Source organism: Rhinoderma darwinii, chromosome 5, assembly GCF_050947455.1.
Source record: "Rhinoderma darwinii isolate aRhiDar2 chromosome 5, aRhiDar2.hap1, whole genome shotgun sequence".
NCBI lineage: Eukaryota > Metazoa > Chordata > Amphibia > Anura > Rhinodermatidae > Rhinoderma > Rhinoderma darwinii.
Window position 1 is genome coordinate 259,008,592 of NC_134691.1, and position 18,015 is coordinate 259,026,606.

General features: G+C 41.5%; 1 protein-coding gene across 1 annotated transcript in view; it reads left to right on the forward strand.

Annotated features, from left to right (window-relative positions):
- Positions 1-18,015, forward strand: part of CNTNAP2 (contactin associated protein 2) — a 1,694,842-nt gene that overhangs the window by 605,455 nt on the left and 1,071,372 nt on the right. The gene's annotated exons all lie outside the window — the stretch shown is intronic.

The following is an 18,015-nucleotide window of genomic DNA, read 5'->3' on the forward strand; positions in this document are numbered from 1 at the left end:
TCCTGCTGCAGCATCTATATTCCTATATATTTGAAAAACTAAGTTAATATGGGAATAATATTATAAACCTATGTCGCTTATTCATCATCTGAATGTTTACACTTTACCATTAATACCATTGGTGAAACTTGTAGGCAAGTAACATCCAGTGATTTATCACACAAGAAGAAAAAACAAACAGGCCAACCTGGTATATAGAAGGCACTCGGCTCATCGTTTATAAAATATATTAGAAAAATCTTTTTTTTCTTGCAAAAATATATTGAAATGAACCGCATCAAGGGTGATCCCTTATAGCAGTAAGAACATCACACACCCGGCTGGGTAGGGAACATATATCTATATAGTAAATAATGCGTACAGATGGTAGTATTGTGGACCAAAGACAAAATTCTAAAGAAAGGCAATTACCTATAGTAATATACGTGTATAAATATAAAATGGCATGAGCCAGTAAGCAAGCAGAGTTGTAATGAATGAAAATGAACAACCACATCAAGGGTAATCCTGTATAGCAGTAAGAACATTACACACATAATGCATACAGATGGTAGTATTGTGAACCAAAGTCAACATTCTAAAGGAAGGCTATAGTTATACACGTGTATAAATACAAAATGACATGAGCCAGTATGCAAGCAGAGTTGTAATCACACAACCATGGACATTGTAGCTATATATAATGACTTAGTACGTAGTGAGTTTTCTACTCCACAATAAAAGGAGTCATATATGTAAGACATGTGCCATTTCCAGTTTTCTTTGCCATACCTCCTATGACTTTATGCCACCTAACACTGTTTTGAGCTGAATATCTCAAACCTTTTTATGACTTACTGCGTTGGCCCTCGGCCATACAATTATATCCTTACTGCTCTTAACTCATCCCTCATGAGTACGTGTCAGAGCGTTTAGACGGCAGCATTATTAGATGATATATCGCAGGCCTTCTCTAGAGGTTACAGATGATTATCTTTTTTTAGGACATGGGACAGTACTACCTACAGAACAATGGTGTTCTATCTGGAATTATCTTATGTGAAGATGATCAAATAAAAAGATTATCTATTGATCTCCAGGGAGCAAATGTCATCTTTTAGCTGCCTATCTGCTTGCATATTTATGAAGGATTCAGTAGGACTTTGTCTTTTATGTTACCATTTACGCCTTGATTAGTGTTTTATGAGTCTTCTCCCAGCATCGATTACAGATGTCTAGAATACATCATGTTTAATAATAGGAAAAAAATCCAATGCGTAATACTTAAAGTATTCTGTACTTGTGTAAAAACAATCTAGAATAGACCTATATGATGTTTCTGCAATGTACATGAAATTATATGACCTTAACCCCTTACCGCACCAGGACGCACCGGTACATCCTGTATTGCAGTGCTTTAAGGCACCGGGACGTATTGGTGCGTCCTGGCTAAAAACTGTGACAGAACTGTGCCGTCAACTATTTATGACAGTTGATTGGAACAGTAAGACAGCAGGGGACCAATCATAGCGGTCCCCGGCCGGTGATTGCTGTGATTGGTCAGTCACAGCAGACTGACCAATCCCAGCTCTATGAGAATGTGTATGTGATGGCGCTTGCTCAGAAGCTGAGCCAACGCCATCACCACTAGTTATCGGCTGTCCGACACCCCGCTGTAACAGCCAGGACAGGAGCTAGGTTTCCGATCCGGCCAATTGACTACTTAGATGCAGCGACCAAAGCCATGATGGTTGCCACGGGCGCGGGTGTCAGCTGTTTGTCACAGCTGACATCCTGCTCTAACGGCCAGGACCGGATCTAGGCTCCGATTCGGCCGATTAACCCCTTAGATGCGGCGATCGCTGCATCTAGGTGGTTACATCGCACCCTATGGTTGCTAATGGCAACCATCGGTACCCGCGGGGGTGTTGATGGTTGCTATGGCAACCGTAGCCTAAGAATGACATACTAGTGCGGAAGCACATTAGGCCCTGCCGGGAGGCAAAGCCTAATAGGCTTGCTGTCAGTGAACAGCTGACAGCTCTAATACACTGGACTATGTATGTAGTGCAAAGTATTAGAATAGCGATCAGAGCTTCATGCCCTCATGTCCCCTAGTGGGACAAAAAAAAAGTTAAAACAAGTTCATAAAAATGTCAAAAAGTAAAAAAAATAAAAGTTTCACGTTAAAAAAAACTATAACAGCCTTTTTTCCCATAATAAGACTTTTATTATAGGAAAAAAACTGAAAACATTTTAAAAAGTACACATATGTGGTATCACCGCGTCCGAACTATAAAAATATCATGCTATTTTACCCGCATGGTGAACACCGTAAAAAAATAAAATAAGTCACTACCCCTCCCAAAACAGAATAAAGAAAGGGATCTAAAAGTTGCATGTAGCCCAAAATTATACCATTAAAAACTACAGCCCATTCTGCAAAAAACAAGCCCTCCCACAGCTTTTTTTTTACAGAAAAATAAACAAGTTATGGCTCACAGAATATGGCGACACAAAAAATAAATTATTTGAAACAAAAGTGATTTTATTGTGCAGGCGCTGCAAAACATAAAAAATTACATTTAGTATCGCCGTAATCGTATCGACCCGCAGAATAAAGAAAAATTGTCATTCATAGTGCATGGCGAACGCCGTAAAAAAAAGAATAAAAACATTATCAGAATTGCTGGTTTTTGGTCACCTTGCTTGCCAAAAAATGAAATAAAAAGTGATCAAAAAATTGCATGTACCCCAAAATGATACCAGTGAAATCTACAGATGGCCCCGCAACAAATAAGCCCTCACACAGCTCCGGTGGAGAAAAAATGAAAAAGTTCTGGCTCTCAGAATATGGCGATGCAAAATGTGCAGAGTGTCCCAAAAGCGGATAAGATTATGCACCATTTATCAGTGCGACACCGGCCACATATCTATGAATTATTATTTATTTACCGCATTATTATACCCTCTTATTATGCCCTGATGTACTCCATACAGATTACATGTGCCCCCACATTATAAACTGAAATACCAGCAAAACCGCAAACAAAACTACTACCAAGCAAAATCTGCACTCCAAAAGTCAAATGGTGCTTCCTCCCCTCTAAGCCCTGCAGCGTGCCCAAACAGCAGTTTATGTCCACATATATGGCATCGCCATACCCGGGAGAACCCGCTTAACAGTTTGAGGTATTTGTCTTCAGTGGCACTAACTGGGCACAACATATTATGCACTAAAATGGCATATCAGTGGAAAATTGCAACTTTCACTTTGCACCATCCATTGGTCATTAATTTCTAATAAAAAAAAAAAAAACCTGTGTGGTCAAAAAGCTCACTACACCCCTTAAAAAATACCTTGAGGGGTGCAGTTTCCAAAATGGGGTCACTACTTGGGGGCCCTGCCATTGTGGGCCAAAATAGGCCTCACATGTGAATTTGCTCTTTCACTCCTAAGCCCTGTCATATGTCCATGCAAATTATAAATGCCTTGAGGAATGTAGTTTACAAAATGGGTCACTTCTCAGGGTTTTACACTCTACTCTGGAGGGAGCTCTTCAAATGCGACATGGGACCAGTACACCAGTCCAGCAAAATCTGTGCTCTAAAAGCCTAATGTGCTCCTTCCATTTTGAGCTCTGCCACGTTCCCAAACATCAGTGTAATGATGGGGGTAGGGAAACGGACAAGTGAGCCCTAATCTACCCGCCACTCTGTCCCTGCCTACTTGCAACGACCCGCCCTAGGCGACGGGGTACAACTGGGCGGCGGTCCCTACGCTCAGTAAGTGCACGAGACAAACAGACAAGGGTACACAAAGCTAAGGGAAATGGGGCAGTTGCCCACGGCAACACCGTGAGCAACAAGAGTGGTGAACGAGCCGAGTCAAACCAGGAGTGCACGAGGTACCAAACGCAGAGCAGGAGAGTAGTCAGTAAGCCAGGGTCAGTATGGAGCAGGATCAAATAGTCAGAAGCTGTAGCTGGGCCAGGAAACCACACGAGACGAATCACAAGCAAAGGAGGAACAGGAAAGGCAGGTATAAATAGACAGAGGGCGGGAGCTAGCTCCGTCTGGCCAGGCTGCGATAGGCTCTCCCACTCCTAAGCCTGCCATCCTGAGTGGTGGAAGATGGAGTCAGTCTCAGAGACATAGACTCAGGTGCAGACTGATTACCTATGGGCGTATACACAGAAGTTGTGCCTGGCAGATCCTTTACAATCAGTTTAGGGCCACACATGGGGAGAAATTGAGTAACAAATTGTGTGTTGTTTTTTCTCCGATTACCCCTTGTGAAAAAAAAAATTGGGCGCAAAAATACATATTTTTGGGAAAAATTATTTTTTTTTATTTTCACTGCCTCATTCTAATAAAATCTATGAAACACCCGTGGGATCAAAATTCTCACTACACATCTAGATGATTGCCCTGAGGGGTATAGTTTCCAAAATGGAGTCACTTTTCAGGGGTTTCTACAGTAGCGGTACCTCAGGGGCTCTGCAAATGCAACATGGCACCCAAAAAACAATCAACCGAAATTTACATGCCAAGTAGTGCACCTGCCATTCTGAGCACTACGGTGTGTCCAAACAGCAGTTTATGACCACATATGGGATATTGCCGTACTTGGGAGAAATTGCTTTACAATTTTTGGGGTGCTTTTTCTCCTTTATTCCTTGTGAAAATGAAAAAAAGTCAACATTTTTGTGGAAAGAATGTAGATTTTCATTTTCACTGCCTAATTCCAATAAATTCATCAAAAAAACTGTGAGTTCAAAATACTCACTATACTACTGGAAAAACTGCATGAGGGGTGTAGTTTCCCAAATGGGGTCACTTTTGCGGGGTTTGCACTATTTTGGCCCGTCAGTGGCTTTGCAAATGTGACATGGCGCCGCAAACCATTCTAGCAAAACTTGAGCTCCAAAAGTCAAATTGAGCTTCGTCCTTTCTAAGCCCTGTCGTGTATCCAAACAGCAGTTTATTACCACATATGGGGTATTACCTGTGCTAAGAAGAGTTTGCTTTACAAATGTTGGGGTGCTTTTTCTCCTTTATCTATTGTAAAAATGAAAAAATATGAGCTAAAACTAAATTTTATTAGAAAAAATGTAGATTTTCACTGCATAATTCCCATAAATTCTGCAAAAAACGTGTGTGGTCAAAATGCTAACTATAACCCTAGAAATATTCCTTGAGGGGTTTAGTTGGCAAAATGGGTCACTTTTTGGGGTCTCCGCTGTTTTGGTCATTGCAAACGCGACATGGCACTGAAGACCAATCCAGCAAAATCTGTTCTCCAAAATCGAAATGGTGCTCCTTCTCTTTTGAGCCCTGCTGTGGGTCCAAACAGCAGTTTATTACCACATATGGGGCATTGCCGTAATCGGGAGAATATGCTTAACTCGTTAGTGACCGACAATACGCCTTTTCACGTCAGTCACTAATGGGCTTTATTCTGATGCATAAGCCTTTTTACGGCACTGCATCAGCATAAATAAACAGAGCAGGGAGCTGTCAAATTTCCCTGCTCTCAGCTGCCAGAGGTAGCTGAGGGCTGGGGGCGTCCCTACTTGAACGTGTGAGATCGATATAAGTATCGATCTCACCCGTTTAACCCTTCAGATGCGGTGCTGAATAGCGTGCACCGCATCTGAGAGGTTTTGGAGAGAGGAATGGAGCTCCCTCTCCCTCCCACCGACACCTGGCGATAAGATCGCCGAGTGTCTGTGTCTCCGATGGCAGCCGTGGGCCTAATAAAGGCCCCCAGGTCTGCCTGTAGCGAATGCCAGAGGCATGACCTAGCAAATGCCTGTCCGTTTTAAACGGACAGGCAGTAATACACTGCAATACAAAAGTATTGCAGTGTATTATAATAGCGATCAGAGAATCGCATATTAAAGTCTCCTAGTGGGACTAGTAAAAAAGGAAAAAAAAGTTTAATAAAGTTAATAAAATAAAAATGTGAAAAAAAATTAAAAACCCACTTTTTCCCCTTACAAAATGCTTTACTATTAAAAAAACAAAATAAAGTAAAAAATGTATGCATATTTGGTATCGCAACGTCCGTAACGACCCCGACTATAAAACTATTACATTATTTAAAACGCATGGTGAACGCCGTAAAAAAATGTAAATAAAAAACTATGGAAAATTGCTTTTTTCTGTGAATCCTGACTTAAAAAAAGTGTGATAAAAAGTGATAAAAAAGTCGCATCTACTGCAAAATGGTACCAATAAAAACTACAAGTCTTCCCGCAAAAAAAAGCCCTCGTACAACTGCATCGGCAGAACAATAAAAAAGTTATGGCCCTTCAAATATGGAGACACAAAAACAAATAATTTTGAAAAAAAAGCGTTTTTATTGTGTAAAAGTAGTAAAACATACAAAAACTATACAAATTTGGAATCGTTGTAATCGTAACAACCCACTGAATAAAGTTATTGTGTTATTTATACCACGCGGTAAACGGTGTAGATTTAAGACGCAAAGAAGTGTGGTAAAATTTCAGGTTTTTTTCTATTACCCCCAAAAGAAAGTTAATAAAAGTAAATCAATAAGTAATATGTACCTCAAAATGGTGCTATTAAAAAATACAAATTGTCCCGCAAAAAACAAGACCTTATACAGCCATGTCGCTGCAAAAATAAAAAAGTTATACCTCTTGGAATGAGACGATGGAAAAACGTAAAAAAATGGCTTGGTCATTAAGGTTTAAAATAGGCTGGTCATTAAGGGGTTAACAAATGCTGGAGTACTTTTTCTCATTTATTCCTTGTAAAAATGAAAAATTTCTAAGTTGTTTCCGAAAATTAGATTTTCATTTTTACAGACTAATTCCAATAAGTTTAGTAAAGAAACTGTGGGGTCAAAATGCTAACTATACCACTAGATACATTTCTTGAGGGGTGTAGTTTCCAAAATGGGGTCACTTTTGGGGGGTTTCCACTGTTTTGACACCACAAGACCTCTTCAAACCTGACATGGTGCCTAAAATATACTCTTAAAAAAGGCGGTCCCAAAATCCACTAGGTGCTCCTTTGCTTCTGATTCTGGTGTTTCAGTTCATTAGCACACTACGGCCACATGTGGGATATTTATCTGGTAAAACTTTCTGTGTTACAGAAAAAAATGTATTACCAATGAATTTTTGCAAAAAACAATTACAATTGTCAATTTACCCTCTACTTTGCTTTAATTCCTGTGAAACTTCTAAAGGGTTAAGAAACTTTCTGAATGCTATTTTGAATGCTTTGAGCGTCTAGTTTTTTAAATGGGGTGATTTATGGGGACTTTCTAATATATAAGGCCCTCAAAGACACTTCAGAACTGAACTTGTTCTCTGAAAAAATAGACTTTTGACATTTTCTTGAAAATGTGAGAAATTGCTGCTAAAGTTCTAAGCCTTGTAGCGTCCTAGAAAAATAAAAGGACTTTTAAAACATGATGCAAACATAAAGTAGACATACAGGAAATGTTAACTAGTAACTATTTTGTGTGGTATTACTATCTGTCTTACAAGCAAATACATTTAAATGTAGGAAAATGCTAATTTTTGCTTATTTTCTCAGAATTTTGGGGTTTTCACAAATAAACATTGAATATATAGACCAAATTTTACAACTAACATAAAGTGCATTGTGTCACGAGAAAACAATCTCAGAATCGCTTGGATACATAAAAACATTCCAGAGTTATTACCAGATAAAGCGACATATGTCAGATTTGAAAAAAATTGCTGTGTCCTTAATCTAACTGCATATGTAAATAAAAGTTTTGTTAAGGTCTTTTGAGTCATGTTTTATGATTCCTCTTTGCACAGCTAAGGATGAAATCTCCATTTGGCAATAACTAATGTGTTTAAAGTTGCATGCGTGATAATTAATTTCACAGCAGTCTATCCTCTGGCTCTCTCAGTGCCAATCTTTTAATGCAGAAATGGACAACACATGGTAGGAAACGCGTAGGAGACTCAAAGTTAAGCCACACTTAATTACTTAATCTGTAGGGGCTTGTTATTACACAAATTGGAAACATTTTACAGAAGTTCCATAGCCTGTGCCTTTTCATATAAAAAAAATATACTCAACAAAAATGTCCTGTGGGTTTCTATTACATTAAAGGTGATAAAACTGATGTGAGCCATGCTGCACTCATTGATCAAATCGGCTACTGAAAAATAAATATTGTGGGATAGATTTACTAAGACTGGCGTTTCATACTGCGGGATTCCCGCAGGAGTAAGATGTGGCTAATTTATTAAGAGGCAAACCTTTTTTTACTAAATTAGTCACATCTTGTGCTGTCCGTGTGCCTGAAAGTGAACTCTGTGGCAGCTCCGGGCAAGTTTAGCAGCCATGATTTGGACTTCTATTATATGGCTGCTACTCTATTACCACAGCAAAAAAATTCCAATAAAAAGTAACTTATATGAAAGTGATCATTACCCTAAATGCTTTGTAGCTCATTAATATGTTTTATATGTTAGAGTCTCTCCGTTAGACTACTTCTGCCTAGAAGAGGAATTACACTCAACATTATACTGTATATAAGTAGCAGAAACCATCTATATAATGGAAAGAACCATGATGTAGCAGAGATCACCCTCAAATGCTAAATTAGTGATTTAGAGAAAGGAGTGTTAATAATATATACCAGGTTCACAAATGTTTTAAAAAAAAGTTACAGATAGAGTATATTTTCCACATATTAAGATGTGTGCATTGTATTTAAGGAACTGTCTAGGTTTTATCTGTAACTTCACTTCTGCCTACAGTTGAATGTAAAAGTAAATAAAGACATACACTATAGACCAAAAGTATGTTGACATCTGACTATTATACATCTATGAGCTTCTTGGACATCCTATTCCAAAACCATGGGCGTTACTATGGAGTTAGGCCCCTTTTTGGGCTATATCAGCCTCCATTCTTCTGGGAAGTTTTTCCACAAGATTTTGAAGTGCGTATTTGAAAATTTGTGCTTATTCAACCAAAATAGCATTTGTGAGTTCAGCCACTGATGTTGGACAAGAAGGTCTGGCTTTCAATAAGCATTCTGTAATGACGGGGAAGGGAGACAGACAAGTGAGCCCTAATCTACCCGCCACTCAGTCCCTGCCTACTTGCAACGGCCCGTTCTAGGTGACGGCGTACAACTGGGTGACGGTCCCTACGCTCAATAAGTGCACGACAGACAAACAGACAAGGGTACAAAGAAGCTAAGGGAAATGGGGCAGTTGCCCACGGCAACACCGTGAGCAACAAGAGTAGTAAACGAGCCGAGTCAAACCAGGAGTGTACGGGGTACCAAACGCAGAGCAGGAGAGTAGTGAACGAGCCGAGTCAAACCAGGAGTGTACGAGGTACCAAACGCAGAGCAGGAGAGTAGTCAGTAAGCCAGGGTCAATATGAAGCAGGGACAAATAGTTCAAGCAGAAGATGCAGAGCCAGGAAACAGGAGAATCACAGGCAAAGGAGGAGCAGGAAGTGAAGGTATAAATAGACAGAGGGCGGGAGCTAGCTCCGTCAGGCCAGGCTGTGATAGGCTCTCCCACTCCTCAGCCTCCCAGCCTGATTGGTAGAAGGAGGGGTCACTCGATCAGACTTAGGAGCAGGTGCAGACTGACTAACCACGGGCGTCGACATAGAAGCTGTGTCTGGCAGATCCTTTACACATTCCAATTCATCCCAAAGGTGTTCAATGATGTTAACCCCTTGATGACCGCCGATACGCCTTTTCACGGTGGTCATAAGTGGGCTTTATTCTGATGCAATAGCCTTTTCCCGGCTCAATCAGAATAAGTAAACACAGCAGGGAGCCGTTAAATGTCCCTGCTCTCAGCTACCAGATGTAACTGATGGCTGGGGGCATACCTGCTCTAACGTGTGAGATCGATATTAGTATCAATCTCACCCGTTCAACCCCTCAGATGCGGCGCTCAATAGCGAGCGCCGCATCTGAGGTGTTTTGGGGAGAGGGAGGGAGCTCCCCCTCATCCCACCGACACCCGGCAATAACATCGCTGAGTGTCTGTGTCTCCGATGGCAGCTGGGGGCCTAATGAAGACCCCCAGGTCTGCCTGTAGTGAATGCCTGCTAGGCTATGGAAGAGGCATGTCCTAGCAGATGCCTGTCCGTTTTAAACGGACAGGCAGTAATACACTGCAATACAAAAGTATTGCAGTGTATTATAAAAGTGATCGGAGAATCGCATAGTAAAGTCCCCTAGTGGGACTAGTATAAAAGAAAAAAAAAAGTTGAATAAAGTTAATAAAAAAAAATGTGAAAAAAAATTAAAAAACAACTTTTCCCCCTTACAAAATGCTTTACTATTAAAAAAAACATAATAAAGCCAAAAAGTTACACATATTTGGTATTGCCGCATCCGTAACGACCCCGACTATAAATCTATTACACTATTTAACCCGCACGGTGGGTAAAAAATGTATTAAAAATACAGCTTGTCCCGCAAAAAACAAGACCTAATACAGCTATGTCGATGCAAAAATAAAAAAGTTATAGCTTTTCGAATGTGACGATGGAAAAACGTAAAAAATGCCATGGTCATTAGGGCCCAGAATGCATGTAGGGGAAAGGGGTTAAAGTCAGGCCACCAAACTTCTTTCACAACAAACTCATCAAACCATGGACCTCGCTTTGTGCACAGGGGCACAGTCATGCTAGTACAGGATAGTGCCTTCCCCAAACGGTTACTACAGAGTTGTAAACAGACAAACTATTATAATGTCATTGTTTAATCTGTAATACCCTTCACTGTATTACATATAAGGCCCCATGCACACGAACGTATTTTTGCGGACGCAATTCACCCGCAAATCTGCGGGTGAATTGTGGCACCATTCATTTCGAAGGGCCCATGCACACGACCATGGTTTCTAGCCCAGGAGCCTGGACAGCAAAAAGAACGCACGTGTTTTGCTGTCCAGGCTCATAGAAATTAATGCACGCGGCCATGTGAACTGCCCGCGATTTGCAGGCAGCCCGCGGGTGACTCCGCGGCTGTCCCACCTGAAAATCATGGCCATGCACCTGGCTACGTTCGTGTGCATGAGGCCTAAGACCTTTACTGGAAATAATGGGCCTAGCCCAAACCCTGAAAAATGGCTCCAGACTATTATTCTTCATCCACTAAATGTTATAGTAGACACTATGTATTCCGGAAGGTAGCGTTCTCCTTGGATCCAACCAACCAGGGTTGGGATTCAAAAGGTTCCTTGTTTCCAGACAAAGACATAAACGCCGGTGGGGGGGGGGGGTTGCTGTGTTTTGCAGTGTATGGTGCTATGGAAAATGATTCTGATAATAAAATAAAACAATTACGATAATCCAAATACACCCTATATTAAAGTGGACTCTAACTAAAAAATTCCCTGTCCAGAATGTTTAACTGGATTTCCACATTATGTATACAATTACATAAGCGTACATACCTACCTACCCACAGTCATTATATTAAACTCACCCAATATGTATGGACCTATAGGCGCACATTCAATATCCTAAGCGTCCTCGGCCCATTTAGTTAGACTGTGCACTGTGAGAAGGGTGGAGGACAGTGCAGCATGCGTAGTAAGCCGCAACAAATCTCCCGGCTAATGCACAAATACGGTGCCAGGACAAAGCTCAGTACATATACTATACTGGTATAGTGCCAAGGGACTGATACAGGGAAAATGTGGTACCTATATTCAAAAAGGGCTCTAGGTCTTCCCCGGGAAATTATAGACCAGTAAGCTTAATATCCATCATGGGGAAAATGTTTGAGGGGCTGTTGAGGGACTACTTACAGGATTATGTGACAAAAAATTGTATTATAAGTGACAGCCAGCACGGTTTTACTAAGGACAGAAGTTGTCAAACTAACCTGATCTGTTTTTATGAAGAGGTGAGCAGAAGCCTAGAGGGGCCGCTGTGGATATAGTGTTTTTGGACTTTGCAAAGGCATTTGACACTGTCCCTCATAGATGTCTAATGGGTAAATTAAGGACTAGAGATGAGCGAACCAGGACAACCGAACCCGGTTTCGGTCCGAACATCGCAAATAGTTTGGTTCGCAGCGAATGCGTACTTCACCGGGTTCGGCCGAACACGTTTTGACCGAACCCGGGCGGGCAGAAAAAACATTACAAAAATATTATACTAATCGGCAGCCACTTGTCTCTATCAATCACTGATAGAGAAAAGAGGCTGCTGATTAAAAATAAAATAAAAAGCATTTCATACGTACCCGGTCGTTGTCTTGGTGACGAGTCCCTCTTCTTCCTCCAGTCCAAACTTCTTTCCTGACGCGGCAGCCTGTGATTGGATGCAGCGGCCGCGGCAGCCTGTGATTGGCTGCAGCGGCCGCGGCAGCCTGTGATTGGCTGCAGAGGCGGTCACGTGACGTGCGTGACCGCCACTACAGCCTGTGATTGGCTGCAGCGGCGACATGGATGAAACGTCATCGCTGGAGGCCGGACAGGAGGAATGTAAGTATGAACGTATTTTTAATTTTTTTTTATTACATTAAAATTTTATTTTCCGCGCACCAAGCATGGTACTGTCAAGGTTGCTGAAAGAGTTAGTGCAGACAATTAACTCTTTCAGTACCCTGGACAGTACCATGCTCGGCGCACGGAAATTACAGGTTCAGTCCGAATCGAACATTTTCGTGAAATTCGGCGAACCAGCCGAACCGAACTTTTCATAAGTTCACTCATCTCTATTAAGGACTATAGGTTTAGATAGTATAGTTTGTAATTGGATTGAGAATTGGCTCAAGGATCGTCTCCAGAGAGTTGTGGTCAATGATTCCTACTCTGAATGGTCCCCGGTTATAAGTGGTGTACCCCAAGGTTCAGTGCTGGGACCACTATCATTCAACTTATTTATTAATGATATAAAGGATGGGATTAATAGCACTATTTCTATGTTTGCAGATGACACCAAGCTATGTAATATAGTTCAGTCTTTGGAAGATGTTCGTGAATTGCAAGCGGATTTAAACAAACTGAGTGTTTGGGCATCCAGTTGGCAAATGAAGTTTAAAGGAAATGTGTCGCTAGAATTTCATTTTATTTTTTTCAGTTAAACAGTTAGTTTTTAAGTGATTAAACATTGTTTTAATTTTTTTAATTTTTTCACAAGTCAGGAAATATTATAAATTAGATTCTAATTTATAACATTTCCATGTGCTGGTCACTAGAGGGAGCAATTCCCAAAATTGCAGCATTGCAATGTGGTAAAGCAACCTCATTGCTTTATGCTGCAAATTTGGTGCAGACACACACACTCTAGTAAGCTCAGACAATCCCCCCTTCCTTATCCTGGCTAGTGCCAGGAGAAGGAGGTGGTTGAATCTTCTAATCCTCCTACACTGTGCATTCGCTCAGAAAATGGTGGCACACAGTGTAGGAGGATTAGATACAGTGGTAATCATACAGTATAACACGAACATAATACACACATCACGTACACAAACATAACTTACCTGCTCCTGCTGCCGCTGCTGCCTGCGATCCTACGCTGCGTGGAACATATGTCCGGAAGCCGCGACCGGAAGTAGTCATCTTACTGTCCGGCCGCGGCTTCCGGTCCACATGAAAATGGCGCCGGATGTCGCTCTGCCGAAGACCTTCCTTTTGGACTGTGTGGGAGCGGCGCATGTGCCGTTCCCACACACACGGCGTACACTATAGTGAATGGAACGGCTCCCGTTCGCATTCTCTATGGGGATGTATGTGCCGTATTCCATCTCTGTATGTGTCGTTAATCGACACACACAGAGATGAAAAAAAAAATGGCAGCCCCCATAGTGAAGTAAAAGTATGAAAAAAGTAAAAAACACAAATAAATAAAATTTATTTTAATAACACACTAAAAGCAAATTTATATAAAACCTTTTTGTTTCGCAACACCTGTCCTTTAATGTAGATAAATGTTATGCATCTGGGTATCAACAACCTGCATGCATCATATGTCCTAGGGGGAGCTACACGGGGGGATTGACTTGTTGAGAAGGATCTGGGTGTACTTGTAAATCATAAACTAAATAACAGCATGCAATGTCAATCAGCTGCTTCAAAGGCCAGCAAGATATTGTTGTGTATTAAAAGAGGCATGGACACACGGGACAGGGATGTAATATTACCACTTTACAAAGCATTAGTGAGCCTTCATCTAGAATATGCAGTTCAGTTCTGGGCTCCAGTTCATAGAAAGGATGCCCTGGAGTTGGAAAAAAGAAGAGCAACAAAGCTAATAAGGGGCATGTATAATCTAAGTTATGAGGAAAGATTTAAAGAATTAAACCTATTTAGTCTTGAAAAAAGACGACTAAGGGGGGACATGATTAATTTCTATAAATATATTAATGGCACATACAAAAAATATGGTGAAATCTTGTACCATGTAAAACCCCCTCAAAAAGCAAGGGGGCACTCCCTCCATCTGGAGAAAAAAAGGTTCAACTTGCAGAGGCAACAAGCCTTCTTTACTGTGAGAACTGTGAATCTATGGAATAGTCTACAGCAGGAGCTGGTCACAGCAGGGACAGTAGATGGCTTTAAAAAAAGCTTAGATAATTTCCTCGAACAAAAAAATATTAGCTCCTATGCGTAGACATTTTTTCCTTCCCTTTTCCCATCCCGTGGTTGAACTTGATAGAAATGTGTCTTTTTTCAACCGTGCTAACTATGTAACTATGTAATATATACAACACCAGCACCAGGCTCAGTACATATATACAACACCAGAACAAAGCTCGGTGTATGTATATATATATATATATATATATATATATATATATATAGCAACAGAACCAAGCTCATACAGTACATATATACAGTGCCAGAACCAAACTCAGTACATGTATAAGGTACCAGTACAAAGCTCATTATATAAATACAGCACCGGTACCGAGCTCAGTACATATATACAAATTTTATTAAGCTACTTGTAGCAAGAACAGACCACATATATAACGATTTAAAACTGTCACTGCCTAAAACTGAAGTGAAAGTAATTCACTGGAGAAACCAGCAGAGTATAGAAATAAGTGCTGGCCGACATGCAGCGAGTCAATTACAGCCAGTAAACACCATGTGGCCTAGGGGGAAGTAAATTCAGCTAAGGCAGGAGATTAAAACAAACTGAGCCCCCCCCCCCCGACATGTTTCGCTACCTAGTAGCGTCCTCAGGGGTACACGGGGCTAATGGCGACGCGGCGAGAAAACAAATCCTCTTATGGGGATGTAGGATGACGTGGGTGGAGGGAGGGTGTGAGGGCAGACCGCCAATGAAATAAGATAAGACGCGGCAGCTGTCAGAGAGAGCGATCCAACCAATGGGGATCGCTGTAGCAGGAGACCAATGAGAGGCAGCGGGCCGCGCAGGCGCACTGTCAATACGGCCAAATTAGTTCAGAGGATACGCGCATGCGCAATAAGACTCAGAAGGGACTTGGAAGAATAATGAGGGAAAGGAGATGTGACAGGAGATGCGCCAGGGCAGCGCTAGGTAACTCAGGACGCAGATACAACTGAGTGCAGGGGACCGGTTCTGATTTCCCGGTTCTGTGAATATTCAGTAATTTTAACAACTTGTTCGGGAGAACCGGGGGAAACCATCCGGATCCCACCCCTGCGCCCAACCCATATTCATCCATCAGATTGCCAGATAGTGAAACATGAATTATTATCCCAAAGAACACGTTTTGACTGCTACAGTCTAATGATGGTGTGCTTTTACACACCACCATCCAACGCTTTGCATTGTGCATGATAATCTTAGACTTGTGTGCAGCTGCTTCACCAAGTGCTAATGTCACTTGCTGAAACAGTTTGGAACTCTGTAGAGAGTGATGCAACAGAGGATAGGCGATTTTTATGCGCGTTGTGCTTCAGCACTGTGAGTCTTAGTGGGCCATCACTTTGTGGCTAAGCTGTTGTTACACTTTGACACTTCCGCTTCACAATAACAGCACTTACCGTTGACAAGAACAGAACTAGACAGTCAGACATCACAAACTGATTTGTGGCAAAGGTGACATCTATTGACAGTAAAGAAGTAATTCCACAGCACTCACTTTATCGGAATCTCTCCACTTCAATTTAAAAGAGATGCAAATTCCGTGTCCAGAAATCCCATCCGGACGGACTACTAGTACAAAAACATGAGGACAGCATCCATGTGACAAAAATATACTTGTGTTTATTAACACATCCCATGAAAGTATCTTATGACAGTAAAACATTTAAAGTCACTTGAGTTTCTTGCACCTGCTTGCAATGAGTGTGGCTAAAACCCCTGAAATCAATAATTAGGAGGGGTGTCCAAATACTTTTTGCCATATAGTGTGTCCTGTTTCATGCAAGATTTCTTTTGTTTTAAACATGTCACAATGAGATGACAATCATTGCTGAAATGGAGGAACATGGCAGGAAATTTAATTAAAGGGTTGCGTCTTTTGAGGTCTAGAAGTGTGTTGCATAGTGCGGCAGCCCTGAGGCAGGCCATATACATCTACCTCCCTCAACCTCCCCATATACAGTGAAGGAACTAAGTATTTGATCCCTTGCTGATTTTGTAAGTTTGCCCACTGTCAAAGTCATGAACAGTCTAGAATTTTTAGGCTAGGTTAATTTTACCAGTGAGAGATAGATTATATTTAAAAAAAAAAAAGAAAATCACATAGTCAAAATTATATATATTTATTTGCATTGTGAACAGAGAAATAAGTATTTGATCCCCTACCAACCATTAAGAGTTCAGCCTCCTCCAGACCAGTTACACGCTCCAAATCAACTTGGTGCCTGCATTAAAGACAGCTGTCTTACATGGTCACCTGTATAAAAGACTCCTGTCCACAGACTCAATTAATCAGTCTGACTCTAACCTCTGCAAAATGGGCAAGACCAAAGAGCTTTCTAAGGATGTCAGGGAGAAGATCCTAGACCTGCACAAGGCTGGAATGGGCTACAAAACGATAAGTAAGACGCTGGGTGAGAAGGAGACAACTGTTGGTGCAATAGTAAGAAAATGGAAGACATACAAAATGACTGTCAATCGACATCGATCTGGGGCTCCATGCAAAATCTCACCTCGTGGGGTATCCTTGATCCTGAGGAAGGTGAGAGCTCAACCGAAAACTACACGGGGAGGGGGGGGGGGAACTTGTTAATGATCTCAAGGCAGCTGGGACCACAGTCACCAAGAAAACCATTGGTAACACATTACGCCGTAATGGATTAAAATCCTGCAGTGCCCGCAAGGTCCCCCTGCTCAAGAAGGCACATGTACAGGCCCGTCTGAAGTTTGCAAATGAACATCTGGATGATTCTGAGAGTGATTGGGAGAAGGTGCTGTGGTCAGATGAGACTAAAATTGTGCTCTTTGGCATTAACTCAACTCGCCGTGTTTGGAGGAAGAGAAATGCTGCATATGACCCAAAGAACACTGTGCCCACTGTCAAGCATGGAGGTGGAAACATTATGTTTTGGGGGTGTTTCTCTGCTACGGGCACAGGACTACTTCACCGCATCAATGGGAGAATGGATGGAGCCATGTACCGTCAAATCCTGAGTGACGACCTCCTTCCCTCCACCAGGACATTAAAAATGGCTCGTGGCTGGGTCTTCCAGCACGACAATGACCCGAAACATACAGCCAAGGCAACAAAGGAGTGGCTCAAAAAGAAGCACATTAAGGTCATGGAGTGGCCAGATTTTAATATCATCGAAAACTTATGGAGAGAGGTGAAGATCCGAGTTGCCAAGGACAGCCTCGAAATCTTAATGATTTACAGATGATCTGCAAAGAGGAGTGGGCCAAAATTCCATCTAACGTGTGCAAACCTCATCATCAACTACAAAAAATGTCTGACTGCTGTGCTTGCCAACAAGGGTTTTGCCACCAAGTATTAAGTCTTGTTTGCCAAAGGGATCAAATACTTATTTCTCTGTGCAAATAAATATATATAGTTTTGACAATGTGAGTTTCTGTTTTTTTTTTTTTATATAATCTATCTCTCAC